Genomic DNA, 25,522 nt, shown 5'->3' with positions numbered 1-25,522 from the left:
GTAATGTCTATTGTCTGTACAAGTCCCCTCTGAAATGTAAAGTGCTGCGTTATAGAAATAAAATTTATTATTATTATTATTATTAGGTGCGGTGTGCACAGTGGCCTATGGCTTGCCACTGACTGGCGCTGACTCTTTCTATACTTCCCTATCCACATGCGTAATATCAGAGGGAGGGGAATCTTAATAAGTCAGTCACCAGAATCATACATCCATCACCATTCATACATCTAGCAAGAAGAGTCTATCCTAGCACATGGCCGAGCGGCCATGCGGGCCTTTTATAGCCGTGCGCTGCCGGGACCTTCCAGATCTCTGAGATGGACCAATCAGATCTGGGGAAGGACCTGAGCACATGACTCCCGACCTCCAATGGGAGATCGTCTCGTGAGCATGCTCAGTGGAGCGGCAGAGGAACTTTTCCTCAGGAATGACTTGCTGCAGAGCAGCATGTGAGGCTCTGGATTCCTGTTGTGTAGCTGCAAGAATCCGGCGCCTAACATCACCCCCCTCCTAGGGCCCCCTCCCTCCTGAGCCTTCCAACCCACCAAGCAAAGTTTTTTGCCACGTACCACCTTGTGTCCCACAGAGGCGTAGGCCTCAGGCTCGTCCGAAGACCAGCCTGATGCCCCGGCAGATGACTTGAAAAACCGGGACAAGTGAATCGGTTTGAGAAGGGATGCTTGGAAGGCGTCAGGGATGGCTAAGTCGCCAGGAGCCAAAGTTGGAGCGGGGCGCCGAAGTGTGTTGGCGGGCGTCTTCATTCTCATTTTAGAGATTTGAGTGACATGCGGGGTGCGACCCAGACTGTCACGGACCTCCATTGCCCGGTCTGCCACCGGCAAGGGATACAGTAACCCAGCCGGCCTCTGTTTAGAGGAGCTATTCCGAGCGCAAGAGGCGCATGCCTGAATATATTTTCTAGTGTCCCAAGCCCTGTGCAGCCACCAATAAGAGCTAGCCAAGAGTTTAGTGGTCCGCTTGTAACCAAAGTGACCACCCACCCTGGACCCGTGTGCCCACTGCCCACGTGAGAACCTTGGACCGCAGGTGAGGCAGGACAAAGGTCTTGCTTGGTGGCACTGGCTCAGGGATGACTGGAACCATGGACTTCAGATTCCCAGTGAGGGGCGTGGAATGATCTGCGGGCATCTCCGCAGAGGTTACTTGGACACTGCCCCCCATGCACCTTCCCACACAGTCTTTGCTCCAGCCCAGTATACTCCTGGAGGACCACTCTACATGAGGGGAATGGCAACGGAGCCATGGGAGTCCGAGAAGCACCTGGTCGATGCCCTTAGGCATAATGAGCAGGGACAACGTCTCGTGATGAGACGGGGAGATTGAGAACCCCAGTGGTGCTGTTTGGTGGGTAATCTGAGATGGTAAGGTAGATCCGTTGACCACTCTAACGGTCACGGGGTGAGGAAGTGGCACCAGTGTAATGGCGTGCTTTTGGGCGAAGGCTGAAGACATAAAGTTTCCTTCTGCCCCAGAGTCAACTGTGACCTCTACCTCTCAGGTGGAAGCTCCACTATCTAACGTCCCTCGAAATACTGGTTTGGAGGAGAAAGTTTTCATATTAGGTAGATCTCCACCAACTGCCACTGGGGGTGGACGTTTATTCGACCGCTGCGGACACCTGTTAGCCAGGTGGCCCGACTGTCGACACAGGTAGCAGCAAGTGGAGCCCTGTGGCGGATGCGGTTTCGGACCGGTACGAGACATGTCCATGGGCTCAGGAGGTAAAACTTCCAGATCTGGGGGTTCCAGAAATTAAGAGAAGTCGGGAGCCGACCTAAGCTTCTGTCTGAATTGAGTACGCTCCAGCCCGCGCTCCGTAAACCGGAGGTCAATACGGGTGGAGATCGCTATCAACTCTTCCAGGCTTGTGGGGACCTCCCTGGTGGATAAAGCATCTTTGACATGCTCAGCCAACCCTCTCCAGAACACAGGGATGAGTGCTTTATCAGGCCACTCGAGCTCGGAAGCCAGTGTCCGGAAACGGACGGCGTACTGACTGACCGACAGGGATCCCTGCGTTAACGCAAGTAACTGGAGAGAGGTATCGTGAGTGACCCAGGGCCCCAAAAAGACCTGCTTTAGTGATTTTGGAAACTGAGCCGCGTTCAGTACCACAGGGTCATCATGCTCCCATAGTGACGTAGCCCACACCAACACCCTGCCCGACAGGAGAGAGACGATAAACCCCACCTTAGCCCGCTCTGTAGGGAATCACGTGGTCAGTAACTCTAGCTGGATATTACACTGGCTCACGAAACCTCTACAGGTGGCGCTGTCACCAGAAAATTTGTCGGGCACTGGGAGGCGGGAAATTGTCGGCATGGATGTGTACATGGACGCCCGGAAGACAGCTTCTGCAAGTGTCTGAGCAGCATCCGCAGCCAAGGTGGAACTCTCGAGGGCTGCCAACCTGCCCTCCAGCTGCCGAATGTACCGCTGTAGCTGCTGCTGGTCCGCCATTATTAGCCAGACCCTGGCGCTAGGATAATGTTAGGAATGGCGGAACGCACTAAATAAATAAATAATAAAGTGCGCTCGCCGCTCGGGGTCCACTGTGCAGAAGGTGTTAACACTGCTGCTAATTAATGGCAGATGCGCTATATGGCGGTATAATGCGCACGGGTTCAATGTCACCCGATGTGCGCAGAGCGGACTCTGTATACTCACAGAAGCACTGTAACATAAACATAAACACTGAGCCTGTTAGACTGACAGGTCTCAGCGAAATTGCACGCACGGTATCAGGTCACAGGACACGGGTCCAAGACAGGGGACAGAATCCGTCTAGACCTACCGTGCATGCGGTGTCGCTACTGCGGACGCCATTAAATGCTGCTGAATGCAGCACGACGGCAGACACAGCTGCTATGCGATAGTGCCGTGAAAGACGAGACACCACCGGACGCTATTGTAGAGGTGTGGTGTGCACAGTGGCCTATGGCTTGCCACTGACTGGCGCTGACTCTTTCTATAGTTCCCTATCCACATGCGTAATATCAGAGGGAGGGGAATCTTAATAAGTCAGTCACCAGAATCATACATCCATCACCATTCACACATCTAGCAAGAAGAGTCTATCCTAGCGCATGGCCAAGCGGCCATGCGGGCCTTTTATAGCCGTGCGCTGCCGAGACCTTCCAGATCTCTGAGATGGACCAATCAGATCTGGAGAAGGACCTGAGCACGTGACTCCCGACCTCCAATGGGAGATCGTCTTGTGAGCATGCTCAGTGGAGCGGCAGAGGAACTTAGTCTCAGGAATGACTTGCTGCATAGCAGCATGTGAGGCTCTGGATTCCTGTTGTGTAGCTGCAGGAATCCGGCGCCTAACAGTTTGTTGATGTCTAAAATTTGGTGCCCAAAACTGGACACAGTATTCCAGATGAGGTCTGACCAAAGAGGAGTAGAGGGCAATAATGACTTCACGTGATCTAGACTGTATGCTTCCGTTAATACATCCTAGAATTGCATTTGCCTTTTTTACTGCTACATCACACTGTTGACTCATATTCAGTCTGTGATCTATTAGTATACCCAAGTCTTTTTCACATGTGCTGTTGCTTAGCCCTATTCCTCCCATTCTGTATATGCTTTTTTCATTTTTATTGCCCAGATGTTGTACTTAGCATTTTTCCCTGTTAAAAACTATTCTGTTAGTTGCTGCCCACTGCTCCAGTTTATTTATATCTTTTTGAATCTTCTCTCTCTCTTCTCTAGTATTAGTTATCCCTCCTAGCTTTGTGTCATCGGCAAATTTAATCAGTTTACCCTCAATTCCTTCATCTAAATCATTGATAAAGATGTTGAACAATACAGAACCCAGGACAGAGCCCTGTGGTACCCCACTTGAGACATTCTTCCAACTGGATGTGCAGCCATTTACCACCACTCTTTGGGTTTGATGACTAAGCCAGTTATGAATCCACCTAACAGTTGCCTTGTCCATTCCATACTTTGCCATTTTTCAAAAAGGATTGTGTGAGATACTTTGTCATATGCTTTCCTGAAGTCAAGATATACTATATCTACAGCATTTCCCTGATCCATTCAATCAGTGATTCTGTCATAGAAGGAAATTAAGTTAGTGTGACATGACTTATTAGTTACAAACCCATACTGACTGTGTTTAATCACTTCATTCTTATCCAGGTACTGATATACATGTTGTTTAATAATTTCTTCAATGATCTTTCCTGGTATAGAAGTCAGACTTACCGTCCTATAGTTGCCTGCGTCCACCTTCTTCCCCTTTCTGAAGATAGGAACAACATTTGCTCTTCTCCAGTCATCTGGGACTTCTCCTGTTCTCCACGAATTTTCAAAGATTTTGGAGAGTGGTTCAAAAATTTCTTCTGCTATCTCCTTCAGTACTCTGGGGTGTAATTCATCTGGACCTGGAGACTTGAATTCATTTAGGTTAGCTAAGTGTTTCCTCACTATATTTCTGTTTATAGTTATCCTGGATTCTTCTATTCCCTTAATAGGACAGTAAAGAATAGTTGATGTTACATTTCCTTTCTGACAGAAAACAGATGCAAAATAGGAATTTAAAAGTTCGGCCTTCTCAACTTCCTGTCTTACCATTTCATCATTTTCATCCTGTAAAAATCCTATAGCATCTTTGACTTTTCTTTTACTTTTGACATATCCCAAAATCCTTTATTATTGCTTTTGACATCTCTTGCAAGCCTCAATTTATTGTCAGCTTTAGTAATCTGATTTGTGCCCTGCAGGTTCTGCAGACAGCATTAGATTCTTCTTTAGATATGCCTCCCTCTTTCCATTTTATAAACATTTCTTTCTTCCTTTTTAGCATGTGCTTAAGTTCTGTGTTCATCCATCCTGGTTTCCTTAAATGCTTCCTATTCTTCCCTCTTTTCGGAATTGTTAACGATTGTGCTTTGAGAATTTCATTTTTCAAGATTTCCCATCGTTCCTGGACATTTTTTTCCTTAAGGATATCCAGCCAATGGATCCCTCCCATGGTCGCTATCTCCTAGGGTCCCAGCCACTTTTACCTCCTCAACCATTTCCTCCCTGTTTATAAGGATTAGATCCAAGGTAGCAGTTCCCCTTGTTTTCTCCCCTACCTTTTGGAAGATAAAGTTGTCAGCAAGAGAGGATAAGAATTTCCTTGACCTGTTAGTTTTGCCTGAAAGAGATTCCCAACAAATGTCTGGATAGTTGAAATCTCCCATGACAACTATGTCATATTTTTTGGAGAACTCGGCCATTTGATGCATAAAGAGTTCATCCATATCTTCAGCTTGCACAGGCGGCCTGTAGTAAATGCCTACAATGGTGTCCTTTCCATTGTTCTGTCTTTGTTTTCTTACCCAAACAGTTTCCACAGAACTCCCAGTCTCTGAAGCTTCAATCTCTGTGCAGATATACGCGTTTCTAACATACAATGCGACACCTCCTCCTCGTTTATCAAGTCTGTTTCTTGCAAATAATTTCTTTTCCTGCATTAGTAGTTCCAATTCTCCTTGTTTGTTGCCCATGCTTTGTGCATTAGTATAGAAACATTTTAGTTTGTGATTGGTTTCTCTTTCTCCAATATTTTTAGTATTTAGATTCTTTTGTCTTTGTTCTTCCTTTCCACTTCTAATAGCAGAGTTCTCAATAGCATTTGTCAGGTATATGGCTTTTTCTGGCCTTTTGCTTCCCTTCCCGCATTGTTCTAGTTTAAAGCTCTCCTTATAAGTGTAGGAAGGGGACTTCCAAATACATGTTTTCCAGTCTTCGTACAGTAAGGTGCACCCCATCTCTAGCAAAATCTTTTTGCTTGCTGCCAGTTTATACCAGAGTGCTGATCTAGCAGGGGTGAGATCGTGTGATCTCAGGTTTTTTTGTATATCAGAAGTGTTGGACTTTTTCAGGGTTTTGTGCGTGATTGCAGACAGTATCTTTTTCTGTCCTGTCTAGACAGCTTGGGCCCCACCATTTGCTCAGTCTATTCTCTGCCTGTGTTTGTGTCTCATCTTGTCTCACCGACAATATATGTTTGGGGGCTGTCTATTCCTTTGGGGATCTGCTTCGGGGCAGTTTAGATTTCATCTTTCTGTCTTTAGGCTTAGTTAGTCCTCAGGCTGTGACGAAACATCTAGGGCATCATAGGAACGATCCACAGTTACTGCTAGTTGTGCGGATAGGATCAGGGGTCTGCAATCCGCTTAGTTACCAAACTCTCTGGTCTTCTGGTGGCTTAACCTGTTCCTGCCATTCTCCTCGGTGACCCATTCATAACAATAAAGGTGTCAATGGATTTCGCTTTAAAAGGCCTGCACGTCCATATATGCATCTGAAGGGGTCGATCTTACTGACAGATTCCTTTATAATGAAGGACTTGATTAAGTTGCCAAAACTTTAACTGGCAGTAAATTCATATTCAACAACAAAACAGTGCCATCTAGTGGTTGACATCACGCATTTTTTTTTGCTGTAGCGCCATCTAGTGGCTGATTTACTACTCATCTCTAGTTCGGTTCGTTTTCTGCTTAATTAAGCCTCTTAGTTTTATTTCCATATTAATTGTATTGATCAGGCAGTGTGTGACATCCGCTGTATTGCTTTATTATCCCGATTATAGCGTTTGTTCATAGAACCTTCTTCCCAGAAACCCAATTATAGATCCGCCCGTTACAGTACAGGAATGAAATCTCATTATGACAATTGAATTCTGGAAGAATTTGATACTTTCACTCAGGTTCATTATGCACTAGACACAAACAGAGAAAATCTATTTTAATAATCTCTGGGTGTTTAAGATCCAGGGTTTTCGGTTCTTATAGAAGATGGAGATGACGGTGACAAGAGACGGAAATGTTAAAACACTGATTCAATAGTCAGATTACTAGAGGATCTATCTCTCGCTATGACCATGGGGTCATTGACAACATCTGATACTGCGAAAATTATATTTAATAAGAAGCATTTTGCTGGGGAACAAAACCGTGTTCTCACCTACCGAAGAGCCGAGAAGGCTACCAAAATAATGCATTTTTAGTCACTTAGGCAGGGCCGTACTTACCACTAGGGACCCGAGGACAACTACCTAGGGGGGCAGGTTGTGGGGGGGGGTGCCACCATGAAGTAAGATTTAAACAAAAAAAATTTTCTTCCTACCTCCGCTGGAGTGGGGAGGAAAATGGTCATCTTTATTTTTTTTTCAGGGGGGTTGCAGAGGTGCAGGAGCAGAGGAGCACCGATTAGCTCCCTACCCTGATGGAAGAAGAAAAGATCACAGAGGTGAAGGACCTGTGATGAAATCACGCCGATGTGACTTATGGGCACAGCCATGCTTCAGATTACTAGAGCAAGAAGAAGCACTGGTGACAGGGAATTAGGGAACAGGGGTACATCATGGGATTACAGGCTGTGTGTGGGGGTATGTGAGGTGCAGGGTACATATGGGGGTGCAAGGTACATTTAGTGGTGAAGGATACATATTGTTGGAATATGTTTGGTGCAACAACTCCATTCTTTCTACGAGTGTTTAGTTGCTAGATTTGTATGCTGTTAATAAAGTTAGAACTAAAAAAACTCCCAGAGGCTCACACAGGGAGAGCATGTGACTGTATTTCCTGTTTTTTTCCTGTGTCTGTGTATGAGAGAAGCAGCCTGCTGTAGATGCTGCACATATAGACACACAAATGATTTATTCCTGATCTGTTAAGCTTATCATACATTGCTCCTGAATAAAGAAGCTCTGTTGTCACACGCTTGGAGAGTATCCTGAATAATCCCCTGCCAACACATATGGGGGTGCAGGCTATATGTGGGGGTACATATGGGTGTGCAGGCTATATGTAGGGCTACATTTGGGGGTGCAGGGTACATATAGTGGTGCAGGCTATATATGGGAGAGCAGTCTATATGTTAGAGTACATATGGGGTGAAGGGTACATCTGCTGGTGCAGGCTATATGTGGGGGTACATATAGTGGTGCAGCATAAATATGCTGGTGCAGGGTACATATGGGGATGCAGGCTATCTATGGAGGTAGATGGGGAGTGCACGCTATATGGGCGGTGCAAGATACATACCTCCCAACTTTTGAAGAATAGAAAGATGAACAGATCATGTGTAGCCTGCCCCATCAAATTTTGGCCATGCTCCTGGCTACACCCCAATCCATGTCCATTTACCATTCCTTTCTCTCCTGACAGGAGGAGTTGTCAGAGGGGTGATGGCAGTGAGGGTCATTCAGCAGACACCCTGGCGTAGTTTTTGATCACCCAGGGCCGGCGGGACGTCATCTGTGCATCCTGCTCATCTCTAGTTAGGACTTGTGGATTATTTTTTGTTCCTTCATTTACAATCGGAGCCGCCAGAACTTTCGCATCTTTATGTAGCGTCACTATACGACATCCGGCGTCTGGTGTCTGTAAGGCCGTGTTCACACTTTGGAGTAATACTGTGTTTTTTGTTTTCTGCAGGATCCGCACCAAAGTACACAATAGCAATCTTCTCCCCCTTATTTGATACGTTTTTGGTGCAGATGTGAAGCAACGTTTTTAGGCTAGGTTCACATTATGTTAAGCAGCCCGTTCAACGCGATCGTGTTATGCTATATCCGCTAGCGCAGATGATTCATCTGCATTAGCGGTGACGGAGCATTAGATGCTGCAGCCCGTGTCCGAGGCTCCGTCAGTGAATGCTTTACGGCATGAGTCGCGATGCGCCCGACAATGGGGCTGAATGGCAGCGTTAACGGACTGCCTAAACATGATGTGAACCCAGCCTTAATGTGTTTTTTACAGTACAAAAAAGCTTTGATTCTTCACTTAATAAAGTATCTGCAGTTTTTTTCTTGTGTTTTTTTTGGCTCCACATAGAAGACAAGAGACAAAAAAAAATCACTTAAACCGCACAGTTCAGCTGCGTCTTTAGACCACGGGGGAGCAGTTCCCCTGAATTTCCATCCACTTTGCTTGGACAATGAAACAACAGAATTTTTGTGCATAAAAAGCAGCAAAAAATACACAGCATTTATGCTACATGTGAACAAGGTCTAAATTTCCAAGCAAAGTGGATGTGACTCAATGAAATCTCTGCCCTCTGTGGCCTGAAGATGCTGATGAACATTGCGGTTTTGGTGCATTTTTTCCTCTATAAGCTTCTTCTGGAAAAAAAAACTTTTTATTTTGTTCTTTTAAGCATTGTTTTAATAGTAGCTTTTCATTACACATTTTGGACAGTTTTCTACATCCTGTATGAATCACAGTACATAGCAGACTGCAGAAAAAGTTACCACTGAATCTGTCAGTAGAATCATAGAGTCTTAGAATCGTAGAGTTGGAAGGGACCTCCTGGGCCATCTGGTCCAACCCCCTGCTCAAAGCAGGACTTGCTAAATCATCCCAGACAGATATCTGTCCAACCTCTGTTTGAAGACTTTTTATTGAAGGAGAACTCACCACCTCTCGTGGCAGTCTGGTCTACTCATTGATCACTCTGTCAAAATTTTTTTTTTGATATCTAATCTGTGTCTCCTCCCATTCAGTTTCATCCCATTGCTTCTAGTCTTTCTTTGTGCAAATGAGAATAAAGATGATCCTTCTGCAATGTGACAGCCCATGAGATATTTGTAGACAGTTATTAAGTCTCCTCTCAGTCTTATCTTTTGCAGGCTAAACATTCCCAAATCCTGCAACCTTTCCTCATAAGACAGGGTTTGCAGACCGGTCACCATTCTCGTTGCTCTTTTCTGAACTTGTTCCAGTTTGTTGATGTCTTTTTTAAAATGTGGTGCCCAAAACTGGACACAGTATTCCAGATGAGGTCTGACCAAAGAGGAGTAGAGGGCAATAATGACTTCACGTAATCTAGACTGTATGCTTCTGTTAATACATCCTAGAATTGCATTTGCCTTTTTTGTTGCTGCATCACACTCTTGACTCATATTCAGTTTGTGATCTATTAGTATACCCAAGTCTTTTTCACATGTGCTGTTGCTTGGCCCTATTCCTCCCATTCTGTATATGCTTTTTTCATTTTTATTGCCCAGATGTAGTAGTTTGCATTTTTCCCTGTTAAAAACCATTCTGTTAGTTTCTGCCCACTGCTCCAGTTTATTTATATCTTTTTGAATCCTCTCTCTCTCTTCTCTAGTATTAGCTATCCCTCCTAGCTTTGTGTCATCAGCAAATTTAATCAGTTTACCCTCAATTCCTTCATCTAAATCGTTGATAAAGATATTGAACAATACAGGGCCCAGGACAGATCCCTGTGGTACCCCACTTGAGACATTCTTCCAACTGGATGTGCAGTCATTTACAACCACTCTTTGGGTCCGATCACTAAGCCAGTTATGAATCCACTTAACAGTTGCCTTGTCCATTCCATACTTAGTCATTTTTTCAATAAGGATTGTGTGAGATACTTTGTCAAACGCTTTGCTGAAGTCAAGATTTACTATATCTACAGCATTTCCCTGAATCAGTGATTCTGTCATAGAAGGAAATTAAGTTAGTCTGACATGACTTATTAGTTACAAACCCATGCTGACTCTGTTTAATCAATTCATTCTTATCCAGGTACTGACATACATGTTGTTTAATAATTTGTTCAAAGATCTTTCCTGGTATAGAAGACAGACTCACCGGCCTATAGTTGCCAGGGTCCACCTTCTTCCCCTTTTTGAAGATAGGAACAACATTTGCTCTTCTCCAGTCTTCTGGGACTTCTCCTGTTCTCTACGAATTTTCAAAGATTATGGAGAGCGGTTCAAAAATTTCTTCTGCTATCTCCTTCAGTACTCTGGGGTGTAATTCATCTGGACCTGGAGACTTGAATTCATTTAGGTTAGCTAAATGTTTCCTCACTATATTGTTGCTTATAGTTATCCTGGATTCTTCTATTCCCTTAATAGGACAGTGAAGAATAGTTGATGTTACATTTCCTTTCTGAGAGAAAACAGATGCAAAATAGGAATTTAAAAGTTTGCCTTCACACCATCCTGTCTTACCATTTCATCATTTTCATCCTGCAGAAATCCTATAGCATCTTTGACTTTTCTTTTACTTTTGACATATCCCAAAAATCCTTTATTATTGCTTTTGACATCTCTTGCAAGCCTCAATTCATTGTCAGCTTTAGTAATCTGATTTGTGCCCTGCAGGTTCTGCAGACAGCATTACATTCTTCTTTAGATATGTCTCCCTCTTTCCATGTTATAAACATTTTTTTCTTCCTTTTTAGCATGTGCTTAAGTTCTGTGTTCATCCATCCTGGTTTTCTTAAATGCTTCCTATTCTTCCCTCTTTTCGGAATTGTTAACGATTGTGCTGTGAGGATTTCATTTTTCAAGATTTCCCATCCTTCCTGGACATTTTTGTCCTTAAGGATATCCAGCCATTGGATCCCTCCAATTCTCTTTCTGAATCCCTTAAAATCTGCCTTTCTGAAATCTAACCTTGATGTCTGAGTCTTCAAAGGTCTTCCTCCTCTAGTTATCCAAAATTCTAAAATAACATGGTCGCTACCTCCTAGGGTCCCTGCAACTTTTACCTCCTCAACCATTTCCTCCCTGTTTATAAGGATTAGATCCAAGGTAGCAGTTCCCCTTGTTTTTTCCCCTACCTTTTGGAAGATAAAGTTGTCAGCAAGAGAGGATAAGAATTTCCTTGACCTGTTAGTTTTGCCTGAAAGAGATTCCCAACAAATGTCTGGATAGTTGAAATCTCCCCTGACAACTATGTCATATTTTTTGGAGAACTCGGCCATTTGATGCATAAAGAGTTCATCCATATCTTCAACTTGCACAGGCGACCTGCAGTAAATGCCTACGATGGTGTCCTTTCCATTGTTCTGTCCTTGTTTTCTTACCCAAACAGTTTCCACAGAACTCCCAGTCTCTGAAGCTTCAATCTCTGTGCAGATATACGTGTTTCTAACATACAATGCGACACCTCCTCCTCGTTTATCAAGTCTGTTTCTTGCAAATAAGTTGTATCCTTCTAGCCTTGTATTCCAATCATGTGTATTGTCCCACCAACTTTCAGTGATTCCAATGACATCATATTTCTTTTCCTGCGTTAGTAGTTCCAGTTCTCCTTGTTTGTTGCCCATGCTTTGTGCATTAGTATAGAAACATTTTAGTTTGTGATTGGTTTCTCTTTCTCCAATATTTTTATTAATTAGATTCCTTTGTCTTTGTTCTTCCTTTCCACTTCTAATAGCAGAGTTCTCAATAACATTTGTCAGGTGTATGGCTTTTTCTGGCCTTTTGCTTCCCTTCCCGCATTGTTCTAGTTTAAAGCTCTCCTTACAAGTGTAGCAAGGTGACTTCCAAATACATGTTTTCCAGTCTTCGTAAGGTGCACCCCATCTCTAGCAAGTAGTCCATCGTATAGGTAATCCACTCCGTGATCCAGAAATCCAAATCCTTGCTGATGGCACCATCGACGTAGCCAGTTGTTCACCTGCAGAATCTTATTCCACCTCCTTGTTCCATGGCCATCCACTGGGAGGATGGAAGAGAAGACCACCTGCGCTCCCAGTTCTTTCACTTTCTTACCTAAGTTTTCAAAGTCACTGCAGATGGTATCCAGGTAGTTTCTTGCTGTGTCATTTGTCCCCACATGTGTTAGCAGGAATGGGTAGTCATCTGTAGGTCTGAAGAGTCCTGATATCCTGTCAGACACATCTTTAATTTTTGCACCTGGAAGACAGCACATTTCTCTTGAAGTTCTATCCGGTCTGCAGATAGCGGCCTCTGTTCCTCTCAACAGGGAATTCCCCATGACCACGACCACTACTCTCCGTTTCTTCTTCACAACATTTTTCTTTCTCCATCCAGGACGACTCTGAAGGCGTACAAGGTTGCTGTTTGTTGGCAAAGTCTTATCCCGATGTATTTCTTCATCGTTCTCCTGTGTAAGAGCCTGGTACTGGTTCCTGAGCAGTATGGGTCCTGACTGCCTCCCGATCCTCCTGCTTCTCTGGGTCATATGTTTCCATTCCTCTGTTTCTTCAGGTGCACTTCGAATTTCTTCTCTTTCTGTAACATGAAGAGATAATTCTGCTCTGTCTAAGAACTCTTCACCTTCCTTAATGATCTTCAACGTAGCTAACCTCTCTTCGAGATTTTGCAACTTTTCCTCCAACAGAGACACAAGCTTGCATTTGTGGCATGTGAAGTTTGGCTTTTCCACTGGTAAGTCTGTGAACATGTAGCAAGAAATGCAGCTCACCAAATGGCTCCTGGCCTCTTACATATTGTTATTATTAAAGAGACAAGTAAGACAAGTAAGTAACAAGTAAGCTTGTTCTGACGACAGGGTCTTTAACCCTGAACCATCTTCTAAGCTGATTAGGTTGGTCTTTATGGCCATAAATTGACTTAAAAGATGGTTCAGGAGAGAAAAAAAGATAAGCGTTACAGGCTCTGCAGCCAGATGAACTCACTGAAGAATTCACCGGTAACTCACTCTGTAGTATGTTACATAAATGCTGTAGAAGACAAACAGTCCAATATTTTTAAAGGGCAATGTTGTCATCCTGTCATGATCCATGCTGGATCAGGACTGGTTAAAAGCACAGGTAACCTTTATTTTTTCTAAGCCGTGCTTAACCCCTTTCTGCCATGAGATGTACTATCCCGTCCATGTGCCCTGGGACTTAATTCCCAGGGACGGGATAGTACGTCATAGCGATCAGCGTCGCCCACGTGGTGAGCGCCGCTGATCGCGGCCGGGTGTCAGCTGATTATCACAGCTGACACCTGGCACAATGTACCGCACCCGACACGTTAACCCCTTGTATACCGCGATCAAACACGATCGCGGTGTACTGGGGGTTAAAGGGAAGCATCGGCAGGGAGGGGGCTCCCTCCGTGCTTCCCTGAGCCCCCCACAGCAGCGAGCGCAATGTGCAGCGCTGCTGCGGGGGGCTCTTTCCCTACAGGCCCCCGGATCCAAGATGGCGACGGGGACCTTCGGGGGCCAGTAGGGAGCTGACTTCCTCACTGCCTGCAAAGCACAGGCATGAGGAAGTCTGAAGCAGTGCCTGTGACAGATTGCTGATCTGTCACAGGACAGTGATGTCCCACCTGGGACAATGTAATAAAGTTAAAAAAAAAAGTGTAAAAATAATTTTTAAAAAATCGCTAAATAAATTAGTAAAAAAAAAATATATTCCCCAATAAATTCATTTTTTGAAAATAAAAAAAACAATAAAAGTACACATATTTGGTATCGCCGCGTCCGTAATGACCCGCCCTATAAAACTGCCCCATTAGTTAACCCCTTTAGTGAACCCCTTAAAAAATAAAAATAAAAAACAAAGCAAAAAATAATGATTTATTATCATACCACCGAACAAAAAGTGCAATAACGCGCGATTAAAAAGACGCATATAAGTATCCATGGTACCGCTGAAAACGTCAGCTTGTCCCGCAAAAAACGAGCCGCCATACAGCGTCATCCTCAAAAAATAAAAAAGTTATAGCTCGCAGAATAAAGCGATGCAAAAATAATTATTTTTTATATAAAATAGTTTTCATTGCATAAAACCGCCAAAACATAAAAAAAACCTAAATGAGGTATCGCTGTAACCGTACTGACCTGAAGAATAAAACCGCTTTATCAATTTTACCACACGCGGAATGGTGTAAACGCACCCCCCAAAAGAAATTCATGAAACGCTGGTTTTTGTTCATTCTGTGCCCCAAAAATCGGAAAAAAAAGCGATCAAAAAATGTCACATGCCCGAAAATGGTACCAAAAAAAACGGCAACTCGTCCCGCAAAGAATAAGACCTCACATGACTCAGTGGCTCAAAATACGGAAAAATTATAGCTCTCAATATGTGGTGATGCAAAAACTATTTTTACAATAAAAAACGTCTTTTAGCGTGTGACAGCTGTCAAACATAAAAACCGCCATAAATAGTAAATCAAACCCCCGTTATCACCCCCTTAGTTAGGGAAAAATAATAAAATAAAAAAAATGTATTTATTTCCATTTTCCCATTAGGGTTAGGGCTAGGGTTAGGGTTAGGGCTAGTGTTAGGGCTGAGATTAAGGTTAGGGGTGTGTTTGGGTTAGGGTTGGAGTTATAATTGGGGGGTTTCCACTGTTTGGGCACATCAGGGGCTCTCCAAATGCAACATGGCGTCTGATCTCAATTCCAGCCAATTCTGCGTTGAAAAAGTCAAATGGTGCTCCTTCCCTTCCAAGCTCTGCCATGCGCCCAAACAGTGTTTTACCCCCACATATAGGGTATCAGCATACTCAGGACAAATTGCAAAACAACTTTTGGGGTCCAATTTCTCCTGTTACTCTTAGGAAAATAAAAAAATGGGGGCAAAAATATCATTTTTGTGGAAAAAAATGATTTTTTTATTTTCACGCCCAGGCGTTATAAACTTCTGTGAAGCACTTGGGGGTTCAAAGTGCTCACCACACATCTAGATAAGTTCCGTGGGGGGTCTAGTTTCAAAAATGGGGTCACTTGTGGGGAATTTCAATAGTTTAGTTACATCAGGGGCTCGCCAAACGCACATGACACCCGCAGACCATTCCATCAAAGTCTGCATTCCAAAACGTCACTACTTCCCTTCCGATCCCCGACGTGTCCCCATACAGTAGTTTTCTCCCAGATATGAGGTATCAGGGTACTCAGGACAAATTGGAAAACAACTTTTGGGGTCCAATTTCTCCTGGTACCCTTGAGAAAATAAAAAAATTGGAGACTAATTGATCATGTTTGTGGAAAAAATACGATTTTTTTATTTTCATGCCCGGGCATTATAAACTTCTGTGAAGCCCTTGCGGGTTCAAAGTGCTCACCACACATCTAGATAAGTTCCGTGGGGGGTCTAGTTTCCAAAATGGGGTCATTTGTGGGGGGTGTCCACTGTTTTGGTACATTAGGGGCTTTCCAAAGGCAACATGACACCTGCAGACCATTCCATCAAAGTCTGCATTCCAAAACGTCACTACTTCCCTTCCGAGCCCCGACGTGTGCCCATACAGTAGTTTTCTCCCACATATGGGGTGTCAGCGTACTCAGGACAAATTGGACAAAAACTTTTGGGGTCCAATTTCTCCTTGTACCCTTGGGAAAATAAAAAAATTGGTGACTAAAAGATCATGTTTGTGGAAAAAATACGATTTTTTTATTTTCACGCTCGGGCGTTATAAACTTCTGTGAAGCACTGGGGGGTTCAAAGTGCTCACCACACATCTAGATAAGTTCCTTGGGGGGTCTAGTTTCCAAAATGGTGTCATTTATGGTGGGTTTCTACTGTTTTGGTACATCAGGGGCTTTCCAAACGTGACATGGTGTCCGATCTCAATTCCAGCCAAAAACGTCAAATGGCGCTGCTTCCCTTCCGAGCTCTGCCATGCGCCCAAATAGTGGTTTACCCCCACATGTGGGGTATCAGCGCACTCAGGACAAATTGCAAAATATCTTTTAGGGTCCTGTTTCCCTTGGAAAAATAAGAATTGAGGGTGAAAAGAGCATTTTTGTGGAAAAAATATGATTTTTTAATTGTACGGCTGTATGTTATAAACCTCTGTGAAGCCCTTGGGGGGTTCAAAGTTCTCACCACACATCTAGATAAGTTCCTTGGGGGGTCTAGTTTCCAAAATTGTTTCATTTGTGGGGGTTTCCTCTGTTTTGGTACATCAGGGGTTTTCCAATCGCAACATGGTGTCCGATCTCAATTCCAGCCAAAACCGTCAAATGGCGCTGCTTCCCTTCCGAGCTCTGCCATGCGCCCAAATAGTCATTTACACCCACATATGGGATATCAGCATACTCAGGACAAATTGCATAATAACTTTTAGGGTCCTGTTACCCTTGGAAAAATAAAAATTGGGAGTGAAAAGATCATTTTTGTGGAAAAAATATGATTTTTTAATTGTAGAGCTGTACGTTATAAACTTCTGTGAAGCCCTTGTGGGTTCAAAGTTCTCACCACATATCTAGATAAGTTCCTTGGGGGGTCTAGTTTCCAAAATGGGGTCACTTGTGGGGGGTTTCCACTGTTTAGGTACATCAGGGGATCTCCAAATGCGACATGGCGTCCGATCTGAATGCCAGCCAATTTTGCATTGAAAAAGTCAAACGGCACTCCTTCCCTTCTGAGGTCTGCCATGCGCCGAAACAGTGGTTCCCCCCCCATATAAGGTATCAGCGTACTCAGGACAAATTGCACAATAACTTTTGCAGTCCAATTTCTCCTGTTACCCTTGGTAAAATAAAAAAAATTGAAACTGAAGTATTTTTTTTGTGAAAAAAAGTTCAATGTTCATTTTTTTTAAAATATTCCAAAAATTCCTGTGTCGCACCTAAAGGGTTAATAAACTTCTTGAATGTGGTTTTGAGCACCTTAAGGGGTGCAGTTTTTAGAATGGTGTCACTTTTGGGTATTTTCTATCATATAGACCCCTCAAAGTGGCTTCAAATGTGATGTGGTCCGTAAAAATAAATTGGTGTTGCAAAAATGAGAAATCGCTGGTCAATTTTTAACCCTTATAACTTCCTAACAAAAAAAAATTTTGGTTCCAAAATTGTGCTGATGTAAAGAAAACATGTGGGAAATGTTATTTATTAAGTTTTTTGTGTGTCGTATCTCTGTGATTTAAGGGCATAAAAATTCAAATTTGGAAAATTGCTAAATTTTCAAAATTATCGCCAAATTTCCATTTTTTTCACAAATAAACACAAGTTATATGAATGAAATTTTACCACTAATATGAAGTACAATATGTCACAAGAAAACATTGTCAGAATCACCGGGATCCATGGAAGCATTTCAGAGTTATAACCTCATAAAGGGACAGTGGTCAGAATTGTAAAAATTGGCCCGGTCATGAACGTGCAAACCACCCTTGGGGCTTAAGGGGTTAAGGTTGGTTTTTGCCACCAGTGGCCATTAGGATTTTTGCACTGTGGTGTCATTTGTTCTAAGTTTGCCCCCGGTGGTGGTGAGCATCATTGCACTCTAGTTTCTTTAGTTAAGTGCACATGATTATAATACAGGTGTGATTGCTGGCTCTGCTATAAAAGAGTCACAGGTGTTGCAATCAGTTTTGGTGATAGTGTTAATTTCAACCATCCTTGGTGGAGGAAGGAGCTGGAGAGCATTCCTTGCAGCACTGTCTTAGCCCTGGTGTGAAAGGAGTCATAGGGGATTTCCTTGTAGCTCTGACAGAGCTTGGTGGCAACGATTCAGGAGGAGAGCTGCATGCTGGTGGTGGACTCTGTTGCCAGGAGCAAGTGCAACAGAGTAAAGTTAAGTGGTGTTTACCTGTTTGTGTTTTTCCTTAGTGTATATTAGTACAACAGTGGGGCCAGTGCGACACCCAGCTCCCTAGCAAGGGATCGGTGTAGGGTGTGCTAGGGCGAAAGGTTCCTGATCGGCGCCCAGTGCGGAACCAGCATAGGGAACGTTAGGAGCGTTAGGGACACTGACTCAGGGGAGTGCAGGAGGTCTCCACATCCCCTTTCCCTACCGCAGGGCCTACCGTTGTAACTGTTTCCCTTCCCTTTGTCTTGTTGTTTTAGTTACCGGCCTGCGAGCCGTGTCACACAGGACAGTATCACGTGCCGCGTCCTGTTGTTCTAGTTACCGGCCTGCTGGTCGCGTCACACAGGACGGGTCCACGTGACATTATCACCAACCAAACTTTTTTTTTCTGCTGAGCCATGGACCCAGTTCAGACCTTTGCCCAAATGCTGCAGACCCTTACTGATGAGATTAGGGGGCTGCACGGTGAGTTGGTGCAGCAACTGCAGCAGTTGATGGGCTTTGGGGGCTTGGTTCAGAGACAGGCTCAGCCAGAACCCAAGCTATCCCTCCCTGACAGATTTTCTGGAGGGAGAGATCAATTCTTGGTGTTTCAACAAGCCTGTAAATTGTATTTCAGGCTGCGCCCTCGTTCATCAGGGAGTGAAGAGCAACGGGTGGGAATCATTATGTCCCTTCTTAAAGGGGATCCCCAGTCCTGGGCCTTCTCCCTACCGGACGATTCTCCATCTTTAGAGTCCGTGGACGAGTTCTTTGTGGCTTTGGCGCTTGTGTATGGGATCCAGATGGTGTCGCCCTGGCGGAATCTCGAATCTGTAGGTGTAAACAAGGAGCCCGGGTCGCTGAGGAGTACTGCTCAGAGTTTAGGAGATGGGCCACTAATACTCAGCGGAATGACCCTGCACTTAGGAGTCAATTTGTGCAGGGTTTGTCTCCAAAGTTGCAGGATACTCTGGTGCAGTACGTCGCCCCCAGGTCACTGGAGGCCGCCATGTCCCTTGCCATCCGGGTGGATAGACACCTTAGGGAAAGACATATACAAAAAGTGCCCCCTGATGTCCTGACTAGGGAGAAGGACCCACCAGTGCGGATGGTGGAACCCAGACAGCCCAGTGTTGTTGATACAAAAAAGGGGGTGTCTGCGGCTCTTCGTGGTGTGGGGGTATGCTTTTCCTGTGGGAAGCCTGGCCATTTTATGAGAGCTTGCTCAGTTCATGCCAAGTCTCCTGACGAACCCATGCAAGTAGGAGGAGCTAGTTTGTGTACGGAGCTGCCTACGGTTCGGGGAGTGGGGTCGGCATGGTTGTATTGTGGGCAGACTGGTCATGTCCTGAAGGCTTGCCCATTGCGCGCCAAATTATCTGTGCCATCTGAGAAGCCGCATTCCCCTGGTCGCTTGGAGTGAGGCGACCAGGGAGTATACATTTCCTCCATTTTGCCCTCCCAAAGTACCATGTCAGCAGAGGTCTTGGCTGGCGGGGTACCGGAGGAGATACCAGTGTTTGTGGACAGCGGAGCAGGAGTCAGTCTGGTGGATGCTCGCTTTGCCCAGACTCATGGTCTGAGGTGTAGGACACTAGCCCTGCCTATAAGCGTCTGGGCCATAAACTCTGTTCCACTGAGCCAGGGGAGCTTGACCAAGGTCGTAGAGAATATCCATCTGCGTATAGGACATCATGAGGAGTCCTTGTCATGCTACGTTTTGGAGGGAATGCCAGTACCTATTGTTTTAGGCCTCCCTTTGCTGAAGAGACACAACCCGGTAATAGATTGGCGGGCGAGGGAAGTGGTCAGCTGGGGGCACTCGTGTGAGGGCTGCTGCCTAGGAACTACTGTCTCTGCCGTCTCTCTTCAACGGACCCCTTCCTCTCCAGTGAGGGCAGCAGATGTGCTGCAGGAGAGTAGGGGCAAGTCTCAACCCTCGCCTTTGGCCAACCCTGGGAGGCGCAGACCTTGTGGTGGAAGGGGTTGGAGGGTGGTGTACCCCTTGGTGAGGTGCGGGGGTGTGAGTGTGGTGACACAGGGGGACGCCTCTGTTGTCAATCCCAGAAAGAGTTCTCCAAGTGGTGACAAACGAACGAGTGGCAATAAACGTTCAGGTCTGGACCGGTGTGTGAACGAGCGTGTATGGGTGGCCACCAAAAAACATCCAGTGGAAGTGTGTTGTGGAGTGTTACTAGCTCATACCAAACATACACATACACAACCCGTTCCCCAGGTCAGAGCTTCGGAGATGTGTGTTGCCTCCAGAACATACGTTGCCAATACCGGCGGGCTCATTTCTCATCAACCTGACATGCAGGTAGTTGCTGGGGTGAACTCTGGGTTTGGGCGTCCCCGCTGTAGGTGGTTCCCTGATGGGGAGAGGTCTTGAGGGTACAGAGGCCCCTCATTAAGGGGAGGATACTGTCATGATCCATGCTGTATCCAAGCACAGGTAACCTTTTTTTTTCCTAAGCTGTGCTTAAGGTTGGTTTTTGCCCCCAGTGTCCATTAGGATTATTGCACTGTGGTGTCGTTTGTTCTAAGTTTGCCCCCGGTGGTGGTGAGCGTCATTGCGCTCTAGTTTCTTTAGTTAAGTGCACATGATTATAATACAGGTGTGATTGCTGGCTCTGCTATAAAAGAGTCACAGGTGTTGCAATCAGTGTTGGTGATAGTGTTAATTTCAACCATCCTTGGTGGAGGAAGGAGCTGGAGAGCATTCCTTGCAGCACTGTCTTAGCCCTGGTGTGAAAGGAGTCATAGGGGATTTCCTTGTAGCTCTGACAGAGCTTGGTGGCAGCGATTCAGGAGGAGAGCTGCATGCTGGTGGTGGACTCTGTTGCCAGGAGCAAGTGCAACAGAGTAAAGCTAAGTGGTGTTTCCCTGTTTGTGTTTTTTCTTAGTGTGTATTAGTACAGCGGTGGGGCCAGTGCCTGCGCCACCCAGCTCCCTAGCAAGGGATAGGTGTAGGGTGTGCTAGGACGACAGGTTCCTGATCGGCACCCAGTGCGAAACCGGCATAGGGAACGTTAGGAGCGTTAGGGACACTGACTCAGGGGAGTGCAGGAGGTCTCCACGTCCCCTTTCCCTACTGCAGGGCTCACCATTGTAACTGTTTCCCTTCTCTTTGTCTTGTTGTTTTAGTTACAGGCCTGCGAGCCGTGTCACACAGGACAGTATAACGTGCCGCGTCCTGTTGTACTAGTTACCGGCCTGCTGGTTGTGTCACACTGGACGGGTCCACGTGACACATCCTGCTTGCTTCATGCCACGATCCTGCGCAGATCAGTACGCCTGGGCAGGTGCGCGGTACAAAGCAGGCAGGATGACGACATTGCATGAAGATGGGAGGCACCGGACCCGGGACCTGCGACACCCATCGGACTGGACTGCCCCCGCATCAGTATAATAAAACTTGTTTTGCTTCTCTTTCAGGTCAGAGAATTATATAATGCTGTAGATAAGCCCCAAAAGGCAGTGGCCGCATCTTATAGTGGTTCCCTTTAATGAAAGTCCGAAATAAAAATGCTTTTTAGCACAAAATATAGTTGTGCATTTAAGTAAAAAAATACTCTCTCTTACCCCTTGAAATGATAGGGTAAACATAATTGGCGGGCAAGGAATTCTAAAATAGTGTTAAAAACCTTGATTAGTTCAGTATGATGGTTCAGTGGTTATTACTGTTGCTTTATAGCACCTGGGTCCAGGCAACAACTGTATGGATCAAATTCAGACCAAATATCGCCACTTAGAATATCTATAATATAACGGGCTAAGCGTCACTCTGTCTGAAGCCTCTATAGACTGCGCAAGTGCGACGCGCCTGCGCACTGCGCAGTCTTGCTCCAGACAGATGCATGCAAAACAGAAGCCGCGGAGACACCATCACATGTTTCTCAACGCAAGCAATGACTAGCCAGGTCTTTCACCGGGAAGGAACAACCACGGGAAGGGCAGTCTCCAATGAAGGAAACCACCTATGCCAAAACATGGCATCCATCCACAGACAGCTGTTTCGGGGTATTTGCCCCTCATCAGTGTGGAGTAGGAAACTGGCTAGTAGGAGCAATGCCTAGTAGAAGACTATGAAAAATGACGATGATTGACCTCATGGAGATCAACATCCAACACTGCGGAGACACCATCACGTGTTTCTCAACGCAGTGATTCTAGAGCACTGCCCCCATCCCTTATGGGAAATATGCAGAAGCATGCAAAACAGAAGCCGCGGAGACACCATCACATGTTTCTCAACGCAAGCAATGACTAGCCAGGTCTTTCACCGGGAAGGAACAACCACGGGAAGGGCAGTCTCCAATGAAGGAAACCACCTATGCCAAAACATGGTATCCATCCACAGACAGCTGTTTTGGGGTATTTGCCCCTCATCAGTGTGGAGTAGGAAACTGGCTAGTAGGAGCAATGCCTAGTAGAAGACTATGAAAAATGACGATGATTGACCTCATGGAGATCAACATCCAACACTGCGGAGACACCATCACGTGTTTCTCAACGCAGTGATTCTAGAGCACTGCCCCATCCCTTATGGGAAATATGCAGAAGCATGCAAAACAGAAGCCGCGGAGACACCATCACATGTTTCTCAACGCAAGCAATGACTAGCCAGGTCTTTCACCGGGAAGGACCAACCACGGGAAGGGCAGTCTCCAATGAAGGAAACCACCTATGCCAAAACATGGTATCCATCCACAGACAGCTGTTTCGGGGTATTTGCCCCTCATCAGTGTGGAGTAGGAAACTGGCTAGTAGGAGCAATGCCTAGTAGAAGACTATGAAAAATGACGATGATTGACCTCATGGAGATCAACATCCAACACTGCGGAGACACCATCACGTGTTTCTCAACGCAGTGATTCTAGAGCACTGCCCCCATCCCTTATGGGAAATATGCAGAAGCATGCAAAACAGAAGCCGCGGAGACACCATCACATGTTTCTGAACGCAAGCAATGACTAGCCAGGTCTTTCACCGGGAAGGAACAACCACGGGAAGGGCAGTCTCCAATGAAGGAAACCACCTATGCCAAAACATGGTATCCATCCACAGACAGCTGTTTTGGGGTATTTGCCCCTCATCAGTGTGGAGTAGGAAACTGGCTAGTAGGAGCAATGCCTAGTAGAAGACTATGAAAAATGACGATGATTGACCTCATGGAGATCAACATCCAACACTGCGGAGACACCATCACGTGTTTCTCAACGCAGTGATTCTAGAGCACTGCCCCCATCCCTTATGGGAAATATGCAGAAGCATGCAAAACAGAAGCCGCGGAGACACCATCACATGTTTCTCAACGCAAGCAATGACTAGCCAGGTCTTTCACCGGGAAGGACCAACCACGGGAAGGGCAGTCTCCAATGAAGGAAACCACCTATGCCAAAACATGGTATCCATCCACAGACAGCTGTTTCGGGGTATTTGCCCCTCATCAGTGTGGAGTAGGAAACTGGCTAGTAGGAGCAATGCCTAGTAGAAGACTATGAAAAATGACGATGATTGACCTCATGGAGATCAACATCCAACACTGCGGAGACACCATCACGTGTTTCTCAACGCAGTGATTCTAGAGCACTGCCCCCATCCCTTATGGGAAATATGCAGAAGCATGCAAAACAGAAGCCGCGGAGACACCATCACATGTTTCTCAACGCAAGCAATGACTAGCCAGGTCTTTCACCGGGAAGGAACAACCACGGGAAGGGCAGTCTCCAATGAAGGAAACCACCTATGCCAAAACATGGTATCCATCCACATACAGCTGTTTCGGGGTATTGCCCCTCATCAGTGTGGAGTAGGAAACTGGCTGGTAGGAGCAATGCCTAGTAAATAGACTATGAAGAGGAGGATGAATGAACTCATGGAGATCAACATCCGACACTGCGGAGACACCATCACGTGTTTCTCAACGCAGTGATTCTAGAGCACTGCCCCCATCCCTTATGGGAAATATGTAAAACATGCAAAACAGAAGCCGCGGAGACACCATCACGTGTTTCTCAATGCAAGCAATGACCAGCCAGGTCTTTGTCCGGGAAGGACCAACCACGGGAAGGGCAGTCTCCAATGAAGGAAACCACCTATGCCAAAACATGGTATCCATCCACATACAGCTGTTTCGGGGTATTGCCCCTCATCAGTGTGGAGTAGGAAACTGGCTGGTAGGAGCAATGCCTAGTAAAAAGACTATGAAGAGGAGGATGAATGAACTCATGGAGATCATAGGTGGTTTCCTTCATTGGAGACTGCCCTTCCCGTGGTTGTTCCTTCCCGGTGAAAGACCTGGCTAGTCATTGCTTGCGTTGAGAAACATGTGATGGTGTCTCCGCGGCTTCTGTTTTGCATGCTTCTGCATATTTCCCATAAGGGATGGGGGCAGTGCTCTAGAATCACTGCGTTGAGAAACACGTGATGGTGTCTCCGCAGTGTTGGATGTTGATCTCCATGAGGTCAATCATCGTCATTTTTCATTGCTCCAGACAGAGTGACGCACCCCCCCAAGAGATCACGGTATGCGTAAGCACTGAACGCATACCGTGATCTCTGCAACACCTTACCGAGCCGGTGTTGCTGTTGCCGTGGGGTCTTGCGCCATGTGACGTCAGGAGAGGGCGTGTTGTGGCACTGGAATCGGCCCATGCGCAGTCCGCGCTTACTGTCGCCATTTTGTAGAAGACACACTGCAGGCGCACAGTCCGGCACCACAACACGCCCAGAACAGGACAGCGCTGGACACAGGGAAGAAAGGTGAGTATAAATGTTTTTTTTTTAAATGTGTGCAGTTTAATAGGGGTGAGGGGGACCATTCATATCAGGATTGGGGGTGAGGGGACCATGCATACCAGGAAAGGGGGGTGAGGGGACCACGCATATTAGGATAGGGGGGTGAGGGGACCATGCATACCAGGATTGGGGGGTGAGGGGACCATGCATATTAGAATAGGGGGTGAGGGGACCATGCATACCAGGATTGGGGGGTGAGGGGACCATGCATACCAGGATTGGGCAGTGAGGGGACCATGCATATTAAGATAGGGGGGTGAGCGGACCATGCATACCAGGATTGGGGGTGAGAGAACCATGCATACCAGGATTGGGGGGTGAGGGGACCATGCATACCTGGATTGTGGGATGAGGGGACCATGCATACCAGGATTGAGGGGTGAGGGGACCATGCATACCAGGATTGGGGGGTGAGAGGACCATGCATACCAGGATTGGGGGGTGA

Source organism: Dendrobates tinctorius, unplaced genomic scaffold, assembly GCF_039654945.1.
Source record: "Dendrobates tinctorius isolate UK_male_01 unplaced genomic scaffold, ASM3965494v1 ptg000086l, whole genome shotgun sequence".
NCBI classification, from domain to species: Eukaryota; Metazoa; Chordata; class Amphibia; order Anura; family Dendrobatidae; genus Dendrobates; species Dendrobates tinctorius.
Note: the sequence above shows the minus strand (reverse complement) of the source record.